Genomic DNA, 8335 nt, shown 5'->3' with positions numbered 1-8335 from the left:
GAGATAAGTGACAGAATTGAAATGAGAGCACTGGTGTGTCCATGAAAATATATCAGTGTTTAAAGAATCCTGTTATTAGACACAGTGGAAACTACATCTTGGATAAGCCTCCCATACTGTGGGTAATTATCACAAGCCAGAATGCTAATTGCTTTTCGATCTGCTCTGTGCCTCTGATGAGTCTTGTTGAGGGCTACTGGGGCTGTACCAGACACTAACACTTAATGAGACAAAGTTTATCAGAGTACAGCATCTGCTATTACTAAGTGAAGAACAGGAAAAATACGCCTTAAGATGAAAAGAGAAAAAAATAAAGAGAGATGAAACTATGGGACAACAAGAAGAATTAAAAAAATGTTTTCATTATACTTTCTTTTCAGGTGTTAAGTAACTATGTCCTCATCACAGATAAAAAAAAAGATAAAAATTTGCTTGTTATGGCCTGGTTACTTGAAAAGGTGAGCACTTGTTCTGTATTTAAACAGGTTTGCTTTGTTCTTCTACTTACATAAGAGAAGTTAAAATTCATAAAGTATTTTTCCTTTCTGTTCTAACTATTCTGGTTAAGAACAGTCAAGGATGGAAGCCTATACATTTTTTTCACTTTCTTGTGAAAAATGAGAAAACAAACTATCTTCTGGATAATCTTCCATGTCTTTGATAGCAGATTTCTGTTTAACCCCTGAGACTCCAGAAAACATGGGCAATGTGTATTTTCCAGAAAGCTTAACCCAATAAAAATGACCATTCTGAAGAAAAGTGGGGACACTTCCACATTTCTCTGTTTCACCATATTTGTTCTCTTATAATTAGATCTTTTTCATGAAGAAACTAGGGAGGTAATTTCCACAGTAAATATTCCAAATATCATTAAAAATGGTAAGATATATTGACTGCTTTACGGATATGATAATGAAGTTACCAAAGTTCTACTGAAAATCTTCAGGGAAGGGAAAAAGAACCCAGAGATCAGTGCTTCTACTCCTATACTAAATGGAGCAGCGTTCTCCCCTGTAAAACAAATCTAATGCCTTGGCAGAAAGACATCACCAACAAAATCGTAGCTGCATCATGAGTTATTTGTTGAACTGATGCATACTTTGTGTCACTTCTTTTTCTAATCTCTGATTTAAAGCAGGTGAGAAGAAATAATTATAGTGAGGAAGCAGAGAAATAAGTCTTTGACTTTGGTTCTGCAAAAACTTGTCAGTTCTCAGCACTGACAGTTTCAAGTGCAGAGGTCAAAAGAGCAACAACGGAGAACACAAGTAAGACCAGTAAGTAAAGGACCTCAACAGTAATGATACTAGTCACAGCTGCTGTGAAGATGAAAGTAAATCTGAGTAGATCAAGTGAGCAGATTATATCAGAAAATTTGAATGCAGATGTCAGTATTTCTGCATGTATGTGTGTTCACTCACCTTTAAAAGAAAATACTTCACCATTTTTGTTACTTTTTAAAACAGTAAGACACACTACCACAAAACAATGGTTTTAAACCTACTCTTCATACAGTCTTGAAGTCTTAGGGGTTCACACAAGCTGAAGAAAAGCTAGCCTATTGCCAGTAGGTTGCTTTGAGTCTACATCTCTCAGTAGTTCAAAACGAAAAACTTTTGAGGGTCTAATTCAAGAGAAAGAGAAAAGCAAATTACAGAACACAATGATTTACATATAGAAAATAAGCATTAAGCTCTTAATCTGGTTGAATTTTCTGTTTTTGTTGTAATCATAACTAAAATTACATGATATTATAGTCTCTGACCTCTGCTTCTCATAATAGGTGCAAACTTCATTTCTAATATGGATTTTTAACACCTGATATTGCCTTAACCTTAAATTGCTCCATCTCTAGGGCAATCTCATCCTTCTTCAGAAAAGGTGACCTACTTCCAAGATGAAGTCTAACAGCTGGGTTGTTCAGTGACAATACTGCTTTACTTTTCTTTTGATTTTCCTGAGAATAGTCTATTTGCCCTAAAAATCCCTTACCCTCATTCTCTAACAGTTTTTATCCAAGTAAACTTTTGACAGCTTGTCTTAATATCGAGTATTATGGCAAATAAGATAAATATGCCTCAGTAGTGACTACAACATCATTCTCTGAATTCTCAGTAAAATCAGTCAACAAAAATGTTTCATTTCATACATCATTTACCATTCCTACAGGAATTGCAGAAGATACCACAAATGAATTCTAAAGTGAAAATTTTGCAGTAGCAATAGATGCATGATGCCTGTATAAGATTACCTTCTGCCAGTTCTTCCCACCTGTCATCATTGCGATCCATAGACAACAGGATTAAACTTTGGAATAAAAACTACAGAAAAGCCACAGAAAGGAGAAAGAAAACATTCAGAAAGAAAAGATAGCTACATGGTAGATCTTTATTCACAAATTTTGTATGAACAAACTCTAACTCAAGAAATTATGGCAGTAATTGGATAAAACATTCGAACAGCTAAAAAATGGGGGGAAAAAAAGAAAGGATAAAATAAGACAAGCTTCCTCTACTTGGTATAAACACTGCAATAAGGGTATGACTTCACCCACAGCATTATCTACCTGCTGACACATTTTCTTCTCCCATTTTATTATTGTATGAAATAGAAGGTAACAGGAGTATGGCTGAAAGATGACAGAGAGACCTTTAAAGATGGCTAACACACTGCAACAAGAATCTATGAAGTTTAGAAAGTCTCTTCCCAAGGGATTAATCTCGAGCTGTTTCTACCTTCGTACTCTCTAGATGTGCTGACCGTGGCACCAGGCAAAGAGATGATGAATCTGCTCAAAATGGAAACAAGTCAAAAGAAAAAGGCAGTTTTCTCCATCTATCTGGTGTTCCTCCTTTATTTTCTAAGCAAAATTTTAAACAGAAGTGGGGTTGTGGTTTAGGTTTTGTTTGTTTGTTTTTGTAGTTATTTGGGGCTTTTGTTTCTTTTCATATATATCGAGTGATATTTATCAGGAAAACTACAATTCTGAAGGCATATTTTCTTTTATTAGACCCTTGTACATACTTGGCTTGGAGATGCTCATATTAGAACCTAAGAATTATAGCAAGTTTTAGGTGGTTTTGTATTTTGACTTTTTTTTTTTTAATTTTTAGATAATGTTTTGATCATGCTGTCCTTTTGGTAGCTATGGTGACAGTTCTGGCTTAGGTTATGGACTACTGTCTAAATGTTGTGGGTAGTCAGCTCAGCCCCACCCAGCTGCTCACTCACTCCTTCTCAGTGGGATGGGAAAGAGAATGGAAAGGATAAAAGTGAGAAAATTCATGGGTTGAGATAAACAGCATTTAATAGGTAAAGCAACTGTAAAGATACATAGAAAGTTTGCCCAATTTTACTATTTTGGTCATCTGCTAAATATGATATGTTATTATGCCCCTTTGTTAAAAAAGCCAGTGTTTTTAAGAACCAGAGAGAATGAACTCTGTTACTGCAAATAGTTCTACCAGATTCTAATTAAATTCTGCAGTAGTAAGGGTATTAGCCCACTGCATTTAATTAAAGTAGTTCAGTGTATTTCTACAGAGCACCCATTTTTCTGCATTTTAAAAAACATATAAAAAGTGAGAAATTAAGAACTAATATGAACAAGCATAAGCAATGATCAAGGTTAAAAGATTAGAAAAGAGAAGGGAAAAGTAAGCTAGCACAACTTTGAACTTTATAGGTCATGAAATAGTTGCTGCTTTCAGAAATGATAACATTTTGAAATGGAAGATCGTATCTCTTTTTACACTCTGCTTTTTTAATTCTCTCCAGTGTCCAAGTTTACAAAGGTTAGATGCCACTATAATCTAGAATAAGAGCATCTGTGACTGATTTTGAAAGGTTACTGAGAGGGAAATCAGATGCATGAGAAGCCTCAGGGAATGCAGCGCTGACTCCTATTGTTTTCTAATAGATCTGATATTCCAGTGAAAGACAAAATTGCTGAAATCTTGCCTGATTTCCAGACAACATATCAAGATATCTATGAAGTCAAATTAAGAACATATTTTACCAACTTCTCCCCCACCTCCTCTGGTATTGTGACAAATTGTTGTCAAAATCTGATGCTCGTCAGAGATGTTGTGAATGCTACCTGCATATCATAAACAAAATCAAATAAATAATGTGCATTTATTCTCTATAACAACAAAAAACTCTTCAACCTTTAGAAGTCCTCCTTAATAAAATTGACAGGATATTTCAGTGGAGAAGAAAGGTCAAAATTAACATTCATCACAATATTTCTGCAATTTTCTACACTTCTATCATCAGGTCACACCAATAATCAGGGTTAACCTGAGGAAGAGAAAATGTTATCCAGTCTGAAATGGTACGGTCTAGTCGCATAAAGAGCTTTGAATATTAAAGCCAAGATTCTCACCAGGGTCCCTGAAGGACACTAAAGCATAGTAAAAAGGACTTCAACCACCATAGTAACCTTACTCGTTAAACAATGGAGTTGCTGTGCTTTGTACCCAGTAGTTTCCTAGGAATGTATATTATTCAAAAGATATGAAACAAAGTAATTAAACTTAGTATATTTGGACTTCAGGAGTCTAATACTGTGCAATGCTAGTCAGGATTGGGACCAAATTTTCAGATGAATAATTTCTTTGTTCAAGGTCAAAGTCATCTGAACTGTTTCTGAACAGAGTGATTTACTCACAGAAGAAATAGATCTGTGAAATATCTGCAAATTTATACATTTCATTTGGGTCAAATGAGATATTCTGTGTGACTTGCAAAAAAGGAAAAAAAGTTTTTTTTTTATTTCAGCCACCAAACCAACAAACCAGCTATCCACACAAACACAGTAAAAAATCTGTCAAGAACAGATATCCAAAAAACACTGTGCAGTCCAGACTAACAGTATGTAACTATCATTTAAAAACAGGACGGTTCTGACATAGTGACTTTGCGTTAAATTGCTTCTTCCCTTCAAATACTATGATCTCCACCCTCCCCTCCATTCAGTTTTAGGGAAACTGCAGATTCTAGTATGACTTTGTGAAAACTGGGACAAGATGTACCTATATCTGGTCTAAGGGACATACAGGAATGCCATCTGTACAGAAAGCACAGGAACTTGCATGCTTTTACCCCATCTCTCAATAGTTTTCCATGAATCAGGAACAATAAGGAGGAATATTGACTTTGAGAAGAAGAAATTTTGCCCACATTGAAGTGAAATGCTCTTCCTGCAAGCTTTGCAGAGATCACACACAATTTTGAAACTCATAGTTCTGAAAGTTTAAAGAATGTTGTTTCTGCACCATCTTCTCTCCTCCATCTAAAGGAAAACCACTTCATAGTAAAACTTTAAAATAGAGAAACCTTTAATGATAATTGTTGAAATTGATATGCCATAAGAAGTGTTACCTTTAAATCTCAAGTATTAATTTGGGCAGAAAAAAAAAGGTCATGGTACTTCGAGAATCTAGATACATGCTAACTTCTTGATTTAATTACCTTTTCATAACATAAAAATTTTCATACTTAGATCTACATTAGTAACTATTCGGGCTATCTAGGAGTACAGACTGGCAAATGCAAGGTTATATCAAGCTTCTGTGGTCAAGCTCCTCTTAGAGCTGTACCAAAATATTTTTTTGTATTATGTGTGTCAGACTGTCCAGCAGAGAACAAAATCCCCAGGCTTTTCATTCCTAGTCTTTAAAAGTAAATTATTTATATTACCATTTTTAATTATTTTAGATAATCCAAGATTTTGAAAAGACTGGAGCTTATTGTTATTATCCTTTATATGAGGAACTTAAAAGTACAGAAATAGCCACAGTCTATTTTATGATGTCTCTTTTATCAAACTAACCATATTTGAGTTTTCACTTTCTGTCTGCCATTTCAGCAACACAAGAGAGTTTGTGACAAGCCATTTTACTTACAGTTATTTTGGTATTTTATTTAGGCGTAGAGGAAGATAAACATTCTGAATATTTTATTTTGAAGAAATAATTACTTGATGCAAAGTGTGAAGGCATACTTCATTCATCCTCCTGAAAGCTGAATTGTTCGCACAGTTCCAAAAACAGACTGACAGTAAGTAAAAGAGCAGGGAACTGAGTCTCTGGTTTATAATTCCTTCAAATATATTCTGAGTGGCTGTGCTGTTTCTGATGTGAAATACTTCTAATTTGGGTATGTTGTCTAACCAGGTTACTTGGTAAGGTTAAGCAAAACCCACAATCACCTAATTGTTTTGCAGTCCGGCTTGAATCCCAGTAAGATATATCAGCTAGAAAGGTGATTTGTTAAGCTGACTAATCACACAAACAGGCTGTAGCAAGTAGCAATCTTATCTGTAGTGCATGAAGAATAACATTTTTCCTTTAAATATAAGAGATAAAAAAGAATAATCACTTTACTTTTCATAAAAACATTAAAAATAGAGTGTCTTCTTGTTTTTCAGTTATGCGTGTGGTACAGAAGTGTACCTGGTGCAGGTTTCCAGATGGCACATGGCTACATTGTAACGTCTTAGATGGGTCATAGCTTTTTTGGGGGGGGAAAGGTTTTGACTTCATGTGTCTCTTTGATCTGTACTGATGCAAAGAGAGAGAACAAAATGAAATAAAGCAATATGATTCAACACAGTGTGCTACTGTAGGGAATTTACATTTCTACTACCTGATAATTTTTATTTTTGTTCTGTACAGAATTCCAGGACATACTGCCAAATTCTAGACCATGGTACAACCAAGTTGGATGCAAGCTTGAACGCTACAGAAAGTTCCAATTGCAGAGAAAAAAACAAATTATTTCTATGTAAAAGGCCTGTGAGTTTATATCCCAGATTCCTAAACAACTTTAAATAAAGGTTGATATAAAACTACTGTATCTAGGTAAAACATTTTGCCTGCAGTGATATGTTCTGTGAGCTGCAGACATCTTTCTCAAGTTGCGTTTTTTGTTTGCCCTGTGAAAGTACACTGATGCTGAAAAATAAAATTTATCATATTCTGACATATGATTCAGAATTTCAGAGAATATATATTTTTAATATATATTTTGCTTTCTGTATTAAATGTATCTTTTTTAATGTGTTTAAGAAATAGAGAATTTTTTCCCCTTTGTTTTTAAAAAGAGATATTGATTTTATTTGTATATTTGCTAACTACAGATATGAAATTTTGAGAGTCTAGTTAAAATATGTTTTGTACCTTGAGGTCCCTTTCCATTTATTCAGACTGAGGATGTGGTAGGAGGGGAGAATGCAGGACCAAAAAAAACCCCCAATACATAGTAAATAGAACATTTACGCTAAAAATATCTAATAAAGATACAAGATATGCTGTACTTCAGGTGTTTGCTGGAATCACAGGCAGAAAATAAGCAATAACAACTAAAGTCACTTATTTGAAAGAAATAAAGATCAGAAGGATAAGCTCACTAACTGTATCTTCACAGAGATAGAAAATGTTTCTCCCAACAACATAGTGCCTTGACAAGAGCACATGTCATCACAGTCAAAAGATGCAGTGGTCATGTGTACACGAGACAAGCAAATGTTAGTCCAGAGTTCTCACTAGCTAAATATTACTCGGTCTACTTTTCCTCACTAGTAATCAGCAAAAGGAAGTGGCAATGCTGATTAGCACTCTGAAGGAAAGGAGTGTTACCTTATACCATATATTTGTATTATGCAATTGGCAACAGTAATCTAGATATTGCTTGCTAATAAGCTAGGTTGGTTCATTAAAATGTTCATTTTACTTTTTTTTTTTTTTTTTTGGTGATGTGGACACATGAAGGACTGAAGACAAACAGGACTGAAGAGTATTGCATCCATAACTCTTACTTTTCAAGGCACCTGGTAACCGGTCATTACATATGCTTAAGGTGTATGTTATAGAGACAATAGAAGAACTGCATCTAAGGGAATATTGGTTAAACTTTAATTTTACTTAGGCTTATTCTGCTCTTTTTGAAAACTCTTCATGCAGAACTTAAATGTGCAGGTCCCTATTTTAATTTTTTCAAGCAATTAGAAAGATACTATGATCTGAGACGCACATTACCTAGTGTTTTTCTTCTCGAAGTTTAAAAGAACTATTTCAAGTAATGCAGTTATGTAAAAATGAGGATAAAAAAAATATTAAGATGCAAAGCTATTAATTTTTTGGTTTAGCTGTTCCACAGCTGCAAACAACCACATGCTGATGTACTATGAAGCTGTCATGAAGCCGACGAAACCTCCACAAATCACTGACAAAAATTAACTAAATAGTTCAGACGAGTATTTAGTAATTTTTCTTTACTATTTAAAACATATTTTGGCATGGTTCATGAACTTACTGACGTCCAGCAACAG

At 34.5% G+C, this 8335-nt stretch overlaps 1 long non-coding RNA gene across 1 annotated transcript; it reads left to right on the top strand.

The window, feature by feature from the left end:
- Positions 1–379: 379 nt before the first annotated feature.
- Positions 380–6793, top strand: LOC120324417. The gene is made up of 3 exons (XR_005565716.1): positions 380–458; positions 5933–6063; positions 6681–6793. It is a non-coding gene; the product is annotated as an uncharacterized LOC120324417 (long non-coding RNA).
- Positions 6794–8335: the final 1542 nt, after the last annotated feature.

This window comes from Pipra filicauda, unplaced genomic scaffold (assembly GCF_003945595.2).
Source record: "Pipra filicauda isolate LSUMZ 115617 unplaced genomic scaffold, ASM394559v2 scaffold522_size368575_pilon, whole genome shotgun sequence".
NCBI classification, from domain to species: domain Eukaryota; kingdom Metazoa; phylum Chordata; class Aves; order Passeriformes; family Pipridae; genus Pipra; species Pipra filicauda.
The sequence above is the reverse complement of the archived record's forward strand: the minus strand, read 5'-3'. Positions and strand labels throughout refer to the sequence as shown.